Source organism: Lactuca virosa, chromosome 6 (assembly GCF_052849685.1).
Source record: "Lactuca virosa cultivar CGN04683 chromosome 6, Lactuca_virosa_CGN04683_v6, whole genome shotgun sequence".
Taxonomy (NCBI): Eukaryota; Viridiplantae; Streptophyta; class Magnoliopsida; order Asterales; family Asteraceae; genus Lactuca; species Lactuca virosa.
Window position 1 is genome coordinate 7,836,089 of NC_136431.1, and position 17,963 is coordinate 7,854,051.

The 17,963-nt window shown below is 38.1% G+C and overlaps 1 pseudogene; it reads right to left on the bottom strand.

Moving 5' to 3' along the window:
* Nucleotides 1-718: 718 nt before the first annotated feature.
* LOC145121317 (protein NDH-DEPENDENT CYCLIC ELECTRON FLOW 5-like) lies at nt 719-1,359 on the bottom strand (annotated as a pseudogene).
* Nucleotides 1,360-17,963: the final 16,604 nt, after the last annotated feature.

Sequence of the window (17,963 nt, forward strand, 5' to 3'; positions counted from 1 at the left end):
ATATATATATATATATATATATGCTATTACAAATGTTTAAAAAATTTAGAACTTGTAGACAATCCACTGACGGATGAAGATATATTTTCCATGTGTCAAACTTATAATAACATTGTTTTTGTAGGATCTTACAATCTCGATTCGATTTATGATGCTGATTTTTGCAAACCCGAAAACGATTCAACGTAGAATTCCAATCTTGACAACCTTGGTTGTGACTATTTTAGTATGATAATAATGTGACAAAACTGCACAAATGGTCCCTGTGGTTTGCTTAAAATTGCCACTTTGGTCCAAAAATGTTTGGACTAGCACCAGAGGTCCAAAGTTTTCATTTTGTTGCTTGTTTGGTCCAATCTGTTTTGATTTTTTTCAAAATGGCGGATTTTTCCCTGTTAATATGATTTTCTTTTGTTCTTATTTGTTTTTCTGATTTTATATTTAAAAAAATAAAAAATAAAAATAAAATAAAAATAAATCACTCTCTCTCTCTCTTATTTGTTTTTATTTTTCTGATTTTAGATTTAAAAATAAATAAATAAATAAAATCTCTCTCTCTCTCTCTCTCTCTTTCAAAGACCATCATCCGTCGCTGGAAATCGTTGAAGAACCCTAAGGTTTTCCAAATCACTGAAATTGGAGTTTAAATTCCAATCGAGCATGCTCCCTTCGAGATTAATCGCTTCCATCTTCTTCATACCCCAAATTTCATCGGGAATTTCAGAACTTAAATCATTGAACGAGAGATCAAGCTTAGTTTCTCAATTAAATTCTTGTAGTTATCATCCTCTTCACCTTCAATCTCTTCATCTTCTTCCCTATTTTTTGTTGTTTCGTCTTTCAAGTCCTGATTCGGGCTTGAGTCCCCAATCCGATAGCAGTCGCTTCAAACCTTATTGACGCGAATCATTCTTGTGGATATCAGGAGGAATAATGCTGGATTTTGAGAAAATTTGTGGCTTAACGAAGTAATTCGCTCTCTCGAGCCGGATGGCGTATGATGCTTCCAGTGTGCTCACAGCTAAGTGACCGATAATCGATCCCGTTAGTCGGAGTGATGAAGATCTGAAATTCGTGATCACAATCTCTAAGCTTATAACATCTTCTTTTCAAAGTTACAATGTGTTTGATTTCAATTTTGTCTTCTATATTGCTACTAATCAGTTCTGCCTAAGAACATTAGGGCAATTTCAATTCATTCATACAGAGGAACGGAAAATAGATATCGTGAATTCAGTATTCACCTGAATTGTCTGGACTTCCTCCAACATTGCAAAGATTCCAGATAGTGGGAGACCATGAAATCCCTTCATTTTGTTTATCGTGAACTTTCTCTGAGATTTGTGAATGAAGTGTCATGGCCGCTAAATTCTGTTTCGAGGTAATCGACGTTGATAGGTGGCTGTGGAATCGAAGCGGCTCTTGGCAATTGGAAATTTCTGGTGGAGGCGTTGAAGTTATGGTGAGGTGGAATGAGATTAAATGTGATTTTGGTGATGAGGTTTGTTGAAGGTTGAAGATGGATGATGTTGGATGAGAAGATGTACGAGAGAGAGAGAGAAGAGAGAGAGAGAGAGAGAGAGAGATATTTTATTTTTATTTTTTATTTTTTAAAATCTAAAATCAGAAAAATAAAAACAAATAAGAGAGAGAGTGTGATTTATTTTTATTTCATTTTTATTTTTTATTTTTTTAAATATAAAAATCAGAAAAACAAATAAGAAAAAAAGAAAATCATATTAACAAGGGCAAATCCGTCATTTTGAAAAAAATCAAAACAGATTGGATCAAACAAGCAACAAAATGAAAACTTTGGTCCTCTGGTGCTAGTCCAAACCTTTTTGGACCAAAGTGACAATTTTGAGCAAACCACAGGGACCATATGTGTAGTTTTGTCTAATAATGTGGATGGACAACTATTGTGCGGACGTTTGGACAATGTCATTCTATGAGAATTACTTAGAGAATAAGTTGTTTGTTAATGTGAATACGTCCAAACTTACACAACTATCGTCATTTTCATGCATTTTCTATAATTCTTATTCATTTTTGTTCTCACACATCGTTTTTTACTCATTTTCATTCTTATAAAATACGACTCAATAAACATTCTGACAACATTATGACAGAATGAAAATAATAAAAAAAAGTCTATAATAACCTTATAGGCAATTTAATTAGTGAAAATGCGTGATAATGACAATAGTTATGTAAGATTGAATGTATTCACATTACCAAAAAACATATTTTCTTTGTCATTCTCACATAGTAGCGTTGTCCACACATTCACATAATAGATGTCAATCCACATTTCAATCTAGCTCTCTCTCTCTCTCTCTCGCTCGATCTCTCTCTTTATATATATATATATATATATATATATATATATATATATATATATATATATATATATATATATATATATATGTTTAATTTCATTTGAGACAATGTTAATTTTGTGATACCGTGACACGCAATCTAAAAATAATTTTAAAATGCAAAATAAAAGGAAAAATCCGAAAAATCTTTTTTTAATTATTATTTTCGTAATTTTCTTTATCTAAAAAAATAATAAAAAAATAAAAAATAAAAATAAAATATTACCGTTTTTTTAAAATACATGAAATATTTTAATAGAATATTACACTGTAAATATTCCAATGTGATTTTTAGAATGTTAGAATACTCTGGTATTCTAGTAGATTTGTCAGATATGTAAAATATTCTAATATTCCAGTAGAATATTCTAATATTGTCTTAAAATATTTCACAGATATTTCAAACAAACGGTAACTATTATTTTTTTTAATAAAAAAAGTGACGAAAATAATATTTTAAAACAAAAAATTCGAAAATTTTCAATTTTTTTGCATTTTAAAAATGTTTTATCTACAAAATAAGTGGCTAGGATTGCGTCTTCCCGTCTCACAAAATATAGTGGTCTTACATGAACCTAACCCTATATATATATATATATATATATATATATATATATATATATATATATATATACCTTTAAATGCTTAAAAAATATTTTAAAACGGTTAAAGGAAGTGTAATAAAGTGTTGGTGTCTTGATAGTTGGTGGCTTTCCTTTATTGGTCTACACGTATTATCCAAGTCAGCTATTTGTCAGGTCATTGTTGGTCATGTCGATGCCCAGTCATCATCGAAGAGTTTTCCTCGTATCTCGTGCTATGATTAACCGTAAACAACCCATACACACCCGTTAGTCCACATCCATATTTTGTCACCACTCTTCTTTCTATATAATAATACAAAATGCACAATAATGATGTTTGTAAGTGTATGGATTTTTATTAAAATATGAATTGAAAATACATATGTTTTTTGTTTGATTTATACATTTTTTTTTATGTTTGGTTGGTAATTTTTGTGTGATTAAACTTTTGTTTTTTAGATGGTCTTTCATATTGGATATTATTGAGGTTTAAGTTTGATTTTGAAAAAAGTGCTTTAACTAGTATTTAGTAAATCAAGATTGTTATTTTACCATTTTGATGTTTGAAATGGTTGCATGGTTACAACGAAAAGAAAAAATCTTATAAATATGCCTATTCGTTTATGAGATTATGAGGTTATTAAGATGAAAAAAAATGTTGCTTAAGTATAAAGTTAACATACAACAAAGGTTTTGCAACAACTAGCTTCACACCCAAATTTAGTGTACAAAGTTCATGGTGAGTGGTATGGTCATTCTAGTGAAATAGAATTTACAAGTTACCAATATAGTTCTAGTCTAGATTGGAGATACGAGAAACGAAATACATATTTGTATAAAATGAGTTTGATCTAAGCTCTCCTATATGGCACGGGTCAAGGGTGTTGCGCCCCTTGCGGAGTTAAGGAAATTGTTATGGAAATATTATTTTCAGACTCTGATAATTGCCTTAAAATCAACATTTAACGTTGATTAATCTTATCTTTAGCAATCTTAAGAGTTCGAAAGGCTATAAAACCTTATGTAACATCCCAATTTTTAAGACCAAAATTTTTGTTTTCTAATTAAGTAACTTGTAAAATTGTTTACTGAAAAACATCATTGAATCATATTAATTCATAAGACCATAGTCATATGTCTCAACCATATCATAAAAATAGTAAAAATGTCAGAGTACAATCCCGTGGATCTCAAAATGCGGAAATCATATGTGTGCGATGCGTTGCTACCGTGCCGGCTCCTTCCCCTTCGATGAAGAGGTATGTAACATCCCGAGTCCAGGTATACCTTGTGAACCCTGATCTTCTGAGCTATTGTCTATTTTGGCCCTTATTATGAAAAGGGTGAAAAACGAGTACGCGGGGCGACCTGAGGTGTACGCTTAGCGTACTCGTCAGCGTGCAAGTGACGCGGAGACCACCTAGTACGTTGGGCGTACCCGTGGGTACGCTGGGCGTACTAGGCCCAAAATGAAAACCCTAATCTAGGGTGAGTCCCCTATTTAAAGGATATGATGGCCTCATTTCTGGCCACCATTCTCAGACAACAAACCCTAAGTGTGCCCTAACCCTCGTTTTGGAACTTGTGAGTGTATTTATGAGCCTTTGAGAGTTCTTGTGTGTTCTTGAAGAGAAGAGAAAGCCTTGAAGAAGAAGGAGTGGGAATCCAAGCTTCTAGATCCAAGCATATCTGCGTTGGGAGCTTCTTATAGAGGTATAAAGCTTCAAACTTTACCTCTCTTTTGTTATGAGCATCCTAATAGAGCATTTTAGGGTTTTGTCCCAAAAAGGTGGAGACTTGATGAGATCTTGAACTCCAGAGACTAGGTCCTCCCCCTTTTGGACATATGAGTGGTGTAATGTCATCAAAATCCAATCTTGGACGTTGGAATCACTCCATGCATGAGTTATGAGCTCCTCGAGACAAAAGAGTGTGTATTTTGAGGGTTGGTGACCATTTCAGCCATGCAAAGGCTTAAAGTCACTGACTTTATGGGTTAAGAGCTATTAGAGAGTCTGGATCTACGATATGAGCCAAGGTCTTAACTATTTAAGACCAAATGAGTAAGAAAGAAGAAACTGGAGAGTACGCCGGGCGTAACTTCCAGTACGCGCAGCGTAGGGTCGCGCTTCCCCGATGCCTGCTTGGCAGCCGAGTACGCCCAACGTAGAGATGGAGTACGCGCAGCGTATTCCCTGCCGTTGACTTTTGTTGACTTTTAGGGTTTGGTCAAATTGTGGACTATTAAGCCTATGGAGGGGTAAAATAGTCTTTTACCCTTCTGTGAGTTTATAGAAGGGTTAGTCTAGCTTCTTGAGGGCCATTGTTTATTAGGGATAATTATTATATGTGTTAGACGGAGGCTAGACCGGTGGTTAGAGTTCGAGATTTCCGGATACAAGATTTTCACTTGCTAGATTACGAGGTGAGTCTTCTCACTATATTTTACCATGAGTGGTATTTTCGTGTGACTGAGATGTCTTATGTGCTTATCTGTGTATTTAGATATCCTGCTATTTGTTTGAGATATGCATAATGTGTATTGTATTGAGTTGCTGAGTTGAGGGACCAGTGGGTCCAACTGAGTTGTGGGACCGGAGGGCCCTATTGGGACACATTGACTGGAGGGTCTTATTGAGTTTGAGCCTCGAGTGGCTAACAACCTGTGTGTGGTATTTTGGGGAACTCACTAAGCTTGGTGCTTACCGTGTTATGTGTTTCAGGTAGTTCCGAGGATCGCGGGAAGGCACCGACATGATTATACACACTGGAGAGAGACAATTTTATGATTCTGGGATTGTGATTTACATTGTGGATTGTTGACATTTTAGACACTTGTGATTTTGAGATTGGAAAATGAGTTTTATTGTGTTTTGAAAATGAAAATTTTGTTTGAAAATTTACGTCGTTACAAGTTGGTATCAGTGCCTTGGTTTGAGGGATTCGGATGCACCTCCGGGTGTGTTTGGACTCAAACTGAGGATTTGAGAAAGATTTTCCAAAGAGATAAATTTTTCTAAAAATGAGAAAGAGTTTGAGAGCAAACGAGTTGGAGCAGTATGAACAATCAGCCAGAGCCCGAGTAGTGATTTCCCAAAACACCCTTACTTTTGTGTTATAAGATATTTATGATATATTATGAGATATTATACATGCTAGAGAGTAGGCTAGGTATTTCATATATTAGGACTAGGGTGGCCTGATTTGTGATGCCTTAGCCTAGGGATTTCTGCTATCGGTAATTTGCCTTGAGTATGAGTTGAGAATGAGTATTTAGCAGGAACGACCTTATGAGGGATCTACTGTGAGAGTAGCTTGTGTTTAGTGAGGTATAGAGTACTTGCAACTGGGATCCGAGGAGGAGGACTTGGGGTTAATACAGATGCGGTGTGGAAGGTAGTATTGGGCCCGTACTACTGGAAGCACCAGATCGGTGAGCAGTCCAAGTAAGAATCCTTAGGATACTAAGGAACAAGTAGAGGCGAGTGATCGAGTGTTAGTATACTCGAGCGAGTCTCTGATTATTTTGTGTTGTGTTTCAGAGACATCATGGTGAGTACACGCCACAACCCTGGAGGCAATGGGACTAGTGACGAGGAGATATGGAGGATGATTCACGAGGAGGTGGCCGCAGCTATCCGAGCGGATATTACAGAGATGTTTGGGTCTATTAAGACCGCCCTGATTGAGACTTTTGATGAGCGATACGCTGCTGTAACTAAGGCTGCTGATGCTGCTGCCACTGCAGCTGTCGTCGCTGCTAGGCCTCAGGGAGGTGACTCGCTGTTGTTCCGGGAGTTTAGCAACACGAAGCCACCAGAGTTTGATGGGACACAGGATCCAATTGCTGCGATGAGATGGATCTCTGATATCGAGGGGTGTTTTTACACATGTTCATGCCCATATCACTTGAGAGTTCAGTTTGCGCTGAACCAGCTTCGCTTGGGAGCGAAGGACTGGTGGAAGTTTGTGACAGCCGGTTTTACCTCTACAGATCATGCTGCGGTGACGTGGGAGAGGTTTGTTCAGATGTTCCGAGACGAGTATGTTCCCCCGGTAGAGAGGGAACATTTGGCACAAGAGTTTCTGTCTCTCAAGCAGAAGACAGAGTCAATGACTGAGATTTCGAGGATGTTCCATGAGAGGGCGATGTTTTGCCCTGAGCACGTGTCCACTGAGCAGGCACGTGTGAGCCGATATTTGAGCATATTGAGGAGGGATATACGAGAGTTCGTGGCGAACTCGTCGTACAGGACATTGGCTGAGCTTCAAGCCAATGCCAGAAGGAGGGAGATTGAGCTTGAGCTGCAGACCATGGAGGAGGAGGAGTCCCGGGGTAAGGACTGGAGACCAGTACAGTCGCAACCGGTGACGAAGCGGGCTAAGCCCGCTGATACCAGAGCTGGGGGCTAGAAGGGCCGCACTTGTGGAAAGTGTGGCAAGAGTCACGAGGGTTCATGCCGTTTGGGGATTTGCTACAAATGTGGCAAAAAGGGGCACCTGGCGAAGGAGTGCCCCAAGGGGTTCTCGGTTTGCTTTCATTGCAACCAGACCGGCCACAAGAAGGCCGAGTGCCCTCAGATCGTGCAAGGATCAACCCAGGGATCTGCACCTACTTCTGTGCGTGCTACTGAGAGTCGGTCAGCGAAGGCCGAGACACCGAGGGTTCGTGGGAGAGCCTTTCAGCTGACAGCGGAGGAGGTTCGCGCAACACCTGACGTCGTGGCCGGTACATATTCTTATTGTAGTTCTTTTGAGATATTTTGTGCTTATATTATGATTGTGTATAGGTACTTATCTTGTGAGTTCTGTACCTGCTTTGGTGTTATTTGACTCGGGTGCGAGTCGATCTTTTGTGTCCATAGCCTTTAGTCGTCACATCAGTATTCGGCGTGAAGCGTTGAGCCGGCCTTTGAGGGTTTCTATCGCCGATGAGCACGCGGTTTTTGCTACAGACGTGATCCGTGAGTGCACCCTAGAGATTTTTGCTGTGAAGTTTCCTATAGATCTGGTACCGATCGCTATGGGTGATGTCTGTGTCATAGTGGGCATGGACTGGTTGAGCCGATTTGGAGCGGTGATAGACTGCGAGCGACAGTTAGTGACTATACGAGACCTTAGTGGGGGAGTGTTTACGGTGTATGGCGAAGGTACTAGATATGGATCAGCTTTCTCCTCTGCTGCCAGAGTGAGACAAAGTTTACAGCAGGGTTGTATGGGGTTTCTGGCGTATGTGATGGATACGCGGGCTGATGCAGGGAGACCGAGTTCTATCTCCGAGGTTCCGATAGTGTGCGAGTTTCCAGATGTTTTCCCCGAAGAGTTGCCGGGTGTGCCTCCCGAGAGACATGTAGAGTTTCAGATCGATTTTATGCCTGGTGTGGCGCCTATTGCCAAGGCACCCTATCGCCTTGCACCACCAGAGATGCAGGAGTTATCCTCACAGCTCCAGGAGCTGCTGGGGAAAGGGTTTATCAGACCAAGTAGCTCGTCGTGGGGAGCTCCGATCCTTTTTGTCAAGAAAAAGGATGGTTCACACCGGATGTGCATTGATTACCGGGAGTTCAACAAGTTGACGGTCAAAAACCGTTACCCACTTCCGAGGATCGACGATTTGTTCGATCAGTTGCAGGGGGCGTCTTGGTTTTCCAAGATCGATTCGAGGTCTGGGTATCATCAGATGAGAGTCCGCGAGGAGGATGTCCAAAAGACGGCCTTTAGGACGCGTTATGGGGACTATGCGTTTGTGGTGATGCCTTTTGGGCTCACCAACGCACCAGCAATGTTCATGGACCTCATGAACCGGGTGTGCATGCCTATGTTGGATCGATCGGTGATCGTGTTCATCGACGATATCTTGGTGTATTCGAGATCCATAGAGCAGCATGAGGAGCATCTGAGAGATTCTTGGTGTACTGAGATCGGAGAGACTGTATGCCAAATTTTCCAAGTGTGATTTCTGGTTACGAGAGGTCCAGTTCGTGGGACACCTCGTTAATCAGAATGGTATTTTGTTCGATCCGGCCAAGATTGAGGCAGTTATGGGGTGGGAGGTGCCGAGATCCCCCACCGAGATCAGGAGTTTTCTGGGGCTGGCCGGTTACTATCGGAGATTTATCAGAGATTTCTCCAAGATTGCCGTCCCCCTCTGTGACATCCCCTAATTTCTCGGCCAGAAAAGACCGATTTAATTTATGCTTTTTAAAAATAAAATCAGAGAAGTCTTTTTAAAAGATGTTGCGGAATTGGTCCCCAAAACAAAACATAATAAAAGTTTATCAAAACCTTTCTTTAAGAAATGTATAGTTTCATTTCATATCAAAACCTCGGCATGTCATGTTCCGATACAGATCAAAAGCATAAACAAGACATTATAAGCCTTTCAACAGTTATTTACAACTACTGGCCTATAATCCAAAAATCTCTCATCGTCCTCCGACTATGCTCGAGGTCCACTACCTGTAACAATAAAAAACTGAGTGGGTCAGGCTTGGGAGCCTGGTGAGCATATAGGGTTTTCAACCCACAATAATAATAAACTTATTAAGTTCACCAATCAACAATAACCCTGATTACCCATTCCCGTTGTCCTCACTTTACGTCCCTAAAGACCTATCACAAGGGGCCTAGCCTAAGGAATATCATCGGGATGGACACTACTGCTAAGGGGACTCCTCAGCCATACATGTCCTAAAGGCAACCATGAGGGGGATGAAGTACACCAATGGACATTTAGTTCATCAACACCTACAAGTTGCGAACCTTCTAGTGTGCCACTGGACTGTCTAGAAAGGTCCGTGGTCGTCATCTATACTCCGTTAGACGAATTCACCACCAACAACAACAACAACACCGAGGCCTCTCATCATTTTAACACCCATCGACTATTTCGTCTACCCATGTTCTACCCAGCATATTTGTAGATAAAATACATATACAGTTTAAAACTTGTATAAAACATCTATTCAACAGTCACCTCAAATAAACAATTAATATATTTACACATAGCACGTATTTTAAGGTAAATACTTCATATCTATGTGTAAAGTGAAAGTAACTACACACTCACATGATTTGATGAAAATCGGGCAGCAATTCGTTTCCTAAAACGTTCGTTTCTAATAAAACCGGGAGTTTTATTGAGAAACCGGGCTCTGCAAAGGTTGGGCTTCGAAACCGAAAAGATAAATTTTCCGGGCTTCTCGGGCACTTCGTGGCGTATTCCGAGGGTTATAATTGATACTGGGGCTTTGGGGAATGTTAAAATGAAATAAATATGGAAAGAGGGGCTAAAAGTGTCAAATTTTCAAATATTCCCCGGGAGGTCTCGCACCCTCATATTTATAGGCCGAGGCTACTAATCCAAGGGTTGAGAAGCCTCCAGGTGGCATCATATGCGAGAAGGGGATCACATGGGCTGCGCATGCGAGGGCCTCGCTGGCAGCCTCTGATTGGACCGAAGTCCGGATCCGAGGAGGGGGGCTCGTGGCTCATGCGAAGGCTCGAATGCGATGAGTCACTGTACACGCGTCGGACGTAGGCGAGGCGGCTTCGGACAACTCTGCGGATTCGAACACGCGTCTGCCAGCTGCTCGGATGAGTCAGCCATTCTCGGACACGCGTCGGATGCAAAGCGAGGACACGTGGCCAAAGTCCACGTATGCGCGATTTCTCGGTTTTGGGGATTTTTCTCGATTTTCGCGCCAAAACTTTTAAAATCCATAACTTTCGAATACGAGCTTCGTTTTTGACGTTCTTTATATGCACGCGTAGGTAAAATTACGCTCCACAAATTTCGTTTAGACTTCGTTGGCTAATTTTGACATTAATTTTTATATTATTATTTTTAACAGACCGGGACAGGAAATCCGTTAAAAATTCATAACTTCTTCATCCGACGTCCGCTTTCGTCTGTCTTTTAACCGTTGTGCTACTATTGACGAGACCTTCGATTCTCGTTTAGTTCGTGTCGGCTAAAAATCACTTGATCTAAAATTCGAGTTTTTAGCTGTCTACTGCTAAGCTGAAACTTCGAAAAATCATAACTTCCTCATACGAAGTCAGATTTGGGCGTTCTTTTTATACCTACTCTCGGTTTAACAAACACTACGAGTTTCGTTTAGATCACTAAGGCTAAAAAGTAGTTTATAAAAAAACTCACTTTTTACGACATTCGGCACCGTGCCGGTTTTGTTGCGAAACTTCGACAGGTCATAACTTCTTCGTTATAACTCGGATTTTGGTATTCTTTATATATCTGTAATCCTTGTCACGACCACTACAACTTTCTTGATAGATATCGGCTTTATCTAATATTTATTTTCGACGCTCATTTTTTTTTATTCTTAATTAATTAACTCCTAGTAATTAAGCATAAAACACATAAAACACATAATATTCACATAATTCCTTTTCATTTCTTCAAAATGAGTTACAAAGGTTAACCTAGACTATCACATCAATATTAATGCTTAGCCTAGAAACACGGGCATTACAATTCTCTCCCCCTTAGGATGATTCCGTCCCCAGAATTACATATCAGCAAACAACTGCGGGTAGCGACTCATCATGTCACTCTCCGTTTCCCAGGTGATATTTGGCCCATTCGTATGTTTCCAACGCACAAGCACTAAATTGACCATCTTGCGTCGCAACTTCTTAGTCTTACGGTCAACGATTGCCTCAGGTTCTTCAATCAACCTCTTGTTTTCATCCAACCTTAATTCATAAATGGGAATTATGTCGGGCACATCTCCCGTGAACTTTCTCAAATAACACACATGAAAGGTGTTATGAATACCCTCCAGTTCTTCCGGTAATTCTAGCTTGTAAGCTTGATTCCCGATCCTCTGAAGAACTTTAAATGGTCCAATAAACCTTGGACTCAACTTTCCCCTTTTACCAAATCTTATAAGTCCCTTCCACGACGAGACTTTTAGTAAAACCGAATCTCCAACTTCGAAGGATATAGGTTGTCTTTTCTTGTCAGCATAACTCTTTTGTCGATCCTGAGCTGCTAACATCCTTTCCCTTATCACTTTCAACTTTTCAACAGTCTGATGGACTATTTCAGGTCCCATAAACTGCTTTTCCCCAGCTTCCAGCCAACATGACGGCGTTCGACACTTTTCCCCATACAAAGCATGATAAGGTGCCATCTTGATGCTTAAGTGGAAACTATTGTTGGATTAATGTCTAAGTCCATAACTATAATTGGTAAGACTTGACCCGACCCGACATGGTCCATTTGGGTTGCATGACATCATGCATTTGGATAGACTATAATGAGAAAAATAACACTTAAGGTTGGTTAATATATTATAAGTTCTAATATATTAATAAGGTTATTTAATTAGTATTGATCAAGAATTAATTTGGAATTAATTAAGTGATCAAAAGGAGACTAATTAAATATATGGGTTGATTGTGTAAATCATTCATTCTTATATATGTGGGCTTGTGATCCAAGATTCCTTATGTTGGACTAAGTCCATACGGTGACCCATGGATACTCCATGGAGGTTAAAATCCATGGAGCATAAGGAATGGGTAAAGTTATGAGTTACATGGTGTAACCCTAATAGCCACCATATAAAAGAATCCCATGGCTCAAGAAATCGTGCACTAATGTGTGAGTGTGAGGGCTAGACGATTTCAAGGAGTGTTCAAGTTTCTCTCAAGTTATTCCAAGTGTATTTGGTGTTGTGTGAACCATTTGAGGTGTCACACTTGGGGCACTAGGCACTCAAGCTTCATGAAGACATTCTACATCAAAGAGGTATGTATTCTATCTTGTTATATTTATTATTTTGTATGCTAGATTAGGATAATACCTTGGATGTTCATAATTGTATGTATAATAGAGAAAACATAGATCCAAGGTATTTAGGGTTGCATGTACACTTAGGAGTGTTAGAATGCTCATAACCCAACAGTGGTGTCAAAGCCTAGGCTTGTTTTCTTGTTATACTTGCAAAAGTAGCTGAAAAATCGAGTTGGATGCATATATTCGATTGTTTTGGCTGAAATTGGACTAGGAACATTACCCTAAGATGTTTTTGGACTTATAAACTTGTTTTTGATGTGGTAATGTTCATGCTAATCCAATTTCTAAGATAATTGTCGTAATTTCAAGATTTGTATTAGTTTGTATGTTCATGCTAATTTCTTGAAGATTGATGATTTGAATTATCTTGTTCTTATGAGGTTCTTAGATTAATAGAAAAGTTGTGTGAAATAGTTGTTTTCAATCCATTTTAATCTAAGAGTTGATTCCAAAGTGTGTTTTTGTAACTTGTCCTCAAGTTATATGAAAAGTCACATTTAAGAATCATAAAACTCATAAAAGTTGGCAAAGGTTACAAAATGAAGAGTCTAGTTCTAATTAAATGGTTTTATGACTCCATAACTTGTCCTCAAGTTATGGAGGTTCAAGAGTCTCTTCATTAAATTAAAAAAAAAAGTGTAACCTTAATTAGTTCCATAAGTTACAATAAAAAAAAGTTATTTTTTTTATTAATTAGTTTAAAGTCTTCCATAACTTGTCCTCAAGTTATGGAAATTGAAGAGTTTTTTTTTTTTTTTTTTTTATAATTAAAACTACTTTAAACTCATAAGTTATGGAATTAATTAGTTTTGAATAGTTTCAAAACTTGCCCTCAAGTTTTGGAATTTGAAAAGTTTTCACTTATGAATACTTTAATTCCAAGTTAGCCCTTAGAATTTTAAAAGTTAAAATTCAACCCTTATACTTTATAATATTATAAGTTAATAATATTTATATATATGTATAAGAGTAAAGTCAGTCTTACCGTTAGTAGGCCTCATTCACGAAGCCGGTCTATAAGGGGGGTATAAGGTTACTGCCTATAAAATGGCAGTTTAATGGGTGTCCACTCTCACCCACCGCTTCCTTGACTGGTGGAGGGTCGTTAGCCGAACGGGTAGGACAAGGACTATAATTCTCCTTTCATTAAAAGTATTAATGATAAATACTAAGTAACTAAACTCTTATTAATACCCAATCTTAGTTACTTAGGAAAATGTGAATTTGGTGCTAACCCATGAAATTACACTTTGCACTTTGCTTAAGTCGTTAGTGGAGCGTGTGTGGTTAACCGGCACACTAACCTGGACTTAACAAGGTAGGCAAAGGGTAACTTAATATTTATCATAGTATCGGTGGAGCGTGTGTGGTTAACCGGCACACTGATTAAGGGGTAAATATTAAGGGTACCAAGTATATTTGCATGGTTATTCACACCTTGTTTTGTGATCCTCGGCATCCTAGTCACAAAACCTGAAGGGCACACTCGAGATTGAAACATGCCTTTGAACAGTTCAATGAATCTCAAAGATCTAGGACTTTCAAATCCAATTAAAACCTAATAAATTATTTCGTTTTTCATGGTGAAAATTGGTGAATCGTCATTCACCTACCTTCAAATATTTTATAGCTTGGATTTCGGCATCCCTCTTCTAAGTTATAAAATAGTTTGTTGGGTCCTAGCCTTAATATTTCATATTGGGTGTCATATTAAGGACTTTAAATCAACTATCTTGAATATCTCCCAAAAAGATGTCTGGTCTAGACATTTATGATCTTCCCAAATCTCTTGAAACAAGCTTTCCTAAATGAAGATGATGTCCCATGGATATCATACTTCTTTCACCTCCTCCAATTATTCTCCCTAACCCACAAGTTCCTAAAAAGTTTAAGGTCACTCAAGCCCTATTGGCAAGGCAAGGTCTAGGTGTGATCACATCTTGGAGATGTAGTCACATATTGAGAAGCCGGGAGAGTTGGGTGTCAAAGTCTTGAGAAAGTTGGTGGCTCAACTACTTTCTAAGTCACATAGTGAGTTCTTTTGGGAATCCTATGAAACAGACTAAGACAAGACCCTTAATGATCTTATCTATTTGCTAAGATCAACTTCCTAAAATGCTATGGACATTGACAATGATGACATTGGATATCCAGTAAAGCTCTCTCTTCCCAATGGAAAGGGATCGGCCATAGTCAACTCGGTTGACCCAATGGTAAATAGAGAGGCGAAGTCTGAGATAGTCCCATTATCAAGGGTCCATAGGTAACTATTGCCAAAGGAAGGGGCATTGGTTACGAAGCTGCCAAATTTACCTAAGGATGTTAAAGTCAATAAGTTTGGCTCTACTTCAGGTAAAGTCCATTGTCTAACTCTATTAAGTACATGCTGATTCTGATCGCGAAGATGGATTTCAATCGCATGGTTCGGTGATCAGAATTTTGGGCTATTACTTAAAAGTTATGATATTTATATTGCTTAGGAATAGATAACAACAAGGTTTTCATATGGATTGTAAGGATAAGTGTTTTCCGCAAAGTTTTAAAATAAAAGAAAAAGGTTTTGATTTTATTTATTTTAAGTATCCTTACAATGGCATTTGTGAAAAGTTGTTGCTTATAAGATTCCATTGATAGCAATATTGGAAAAATGGATTTGATTCTTTCGGTTGTGGTAGTGTCTAATATTACCAAATAAGGAAAGATTCTCATCACCCAAGGTTCAATTGGACCGAAACTTGGAATCATGCAAGTTGTATAGTATGATGAATGAGAACTTTCAGCTTGGAAAATTAAGACTAATTCCTTATGTGAATAAGGAAAGGACTAATGGATCGAGTACACATTCTTGTGCACTGGTCAAGTCCACCACAAAAGATCAAGAAGACTATTCGTCATGATTTACTTAAGTTCAGTAAATATGGTTATACTTATAAGTTTAAGTATAAGTCTGTAGCATTGGAGAAGTTTCAATGTGAGACAGAACGAATAAGAAGAATCAAAGTATGGCAGAAAGATAAAAGTTTCTCAAATCTGAAAAGATGGGAGAGCACTTTAGTATCATGTTTATGATCATCTTAATGATTAAGATACCATATCACAATTGGTCATCTAAAGTCATCTTAGTGCATTCTTATGACTAAGAAGAGGAGTCATGAATTGTTGAAATGGTTAAATCAAAAAGATGAGTCATACTTCGTTCCAAAACAATTCTTAGAGTCATACTCCAAGATTGTTACTTGAGTGACATATCTTAAAGAGGGTTTGTTAACACTAGTCAAATGTAAGAGTAAAAGGTTATCTACTCTTGTACATTTGAAATTGGTAAGTTGTGATGTTTTGGATAAAACAGAGACCAACTTAGGCCAATTGTGTAAAGTGTTAGTCTTGATAAAGAATCCGCACTATCTCTTGAATATTTGACAAGGGAGTCTTATATGTCAAGAGGACAGTGGGAGTCTTAAAGCTCTTGAAAGTTTCAAGACTTAATCAAGAATAAAACCTAAAGTCCTTCACTAGCACACGACTTGAGGTTTATAACCTATCGTGTTGAAATTTTTGTGCCTATTCAAGTTGGCTTTGCATAGGAGTTCTGAGAGTTCTCAATTGGTTGCACAACTACTTGGAAGCAATGGCAGGCACCTGAGCTGCCAAATGGCAAGAATTTAAGATTGCACAAGTTTAATCAATATGAGTTTGGATTTGTCACTAACCCTTTCTTGTGATTATGGTTTTGACAAATTCACATGGATAAGAACACATACACTATTAAATCTTAGTGTCATAAGGTTTCTCTCCGATTCATGAAAATGATGGTGAGGAAACACTTTCACTAAGTAGATTTTAGCTAGATAGCAATTGTGATATTTGCATTCTCAAAGTCGTTAGTGGAGCGTGTGTGGTTTACCGGCACACTAACATGGACTTGTGAGAAGTGGCAAAGGTCTAAACAATTGAGACTATGATTACGACATCCCTTTTCATAGTTCTAAAATTGTTTAGACACACATGTGAGCTATCTAAGAGAGGTGTATGATTTTGATAAAGTTTTATCAAAACAATCTAGTATCAGAAATCTGAACTTTGGTAAGAAAGTCAGCTGATTTCTGAGTACATGTCAAAGATAGTGGGAGCATAAGTGTTATGCTAATAATCATCATGTTAGTGGGAGCATGATAATTATGACAAAGGTTGCAAGTTAGCAATGTTAATTATAGAAAACAAAAGTTTTAATTCGTGAGGTTGCAGGGGTTGAAAAAGTTGTTTTGCTATAATTAAGGGAGAGGAAATTATACTTCATTTCAATTCTAAAAGCTTAGATTGAGATTTTAATCGTATTTAATCAAGGATATATATATGAATTTCATGTTGGAATGGCTCAACATAAGGAAATTCTATATATGGGTCCATTATTTGCGTTCTAAAATTCGATTATGATTACGGCATCCCTTTTCATAATCTGAATTTTGAGAACTTGGCAAATTGAAATGGAAATATTATAGCAAAAGACTGGTTTAGTCTTTATGTGAGATATCATGAATCGTGTCCCATATGCTTCGGATATAGGATCGATTACATGTGCTATATTCATCCTTTCTAAAATTTTCCAAATGCCTGGGGCATTATGAAGGGAAAAGGTCTAGAATTGGATATGACTAAAATGATTAAGCAATTGTCGAGGACAATCTAAGGTTTACCAAAGATTGGTTGCTCAAGGACAGTTGGAAGTATAATGTTAATTCTGGAAGGACCATATTGACATAATTTGTAAGGAGGCAACTCTTGTTCAGAAGTGATAGTCAAAATGGAATATGGAAATGTTTCAAAGTTAGAAATTATTCAATCTGTGTAAGGTTAGGAAACTTAATGAAAGAAGGATGTTTCCAAGGAGCTGATCTCCTTTGGAATGCTATGTAATGATTGTTGTCAAGTCTTTCTGACTTCATGCATAATCATTAAGAGGATCAATGCATATAAGTTTAGAATCTAACAGATTTCAGTAAATGGCATGAATTTGGAATTCTTGCATTTGCAGTAAGGATTTGGGACTGTGAAAAGAGGATCATTGGAGTGATGTTCAATTGATCTATTTTACAAAGTAAAGATCATAGACAAACATAGTATGCATACTTGGTGTATGGCATGACTAGTGTTTAGAAAACATAGTGTACATGCTTG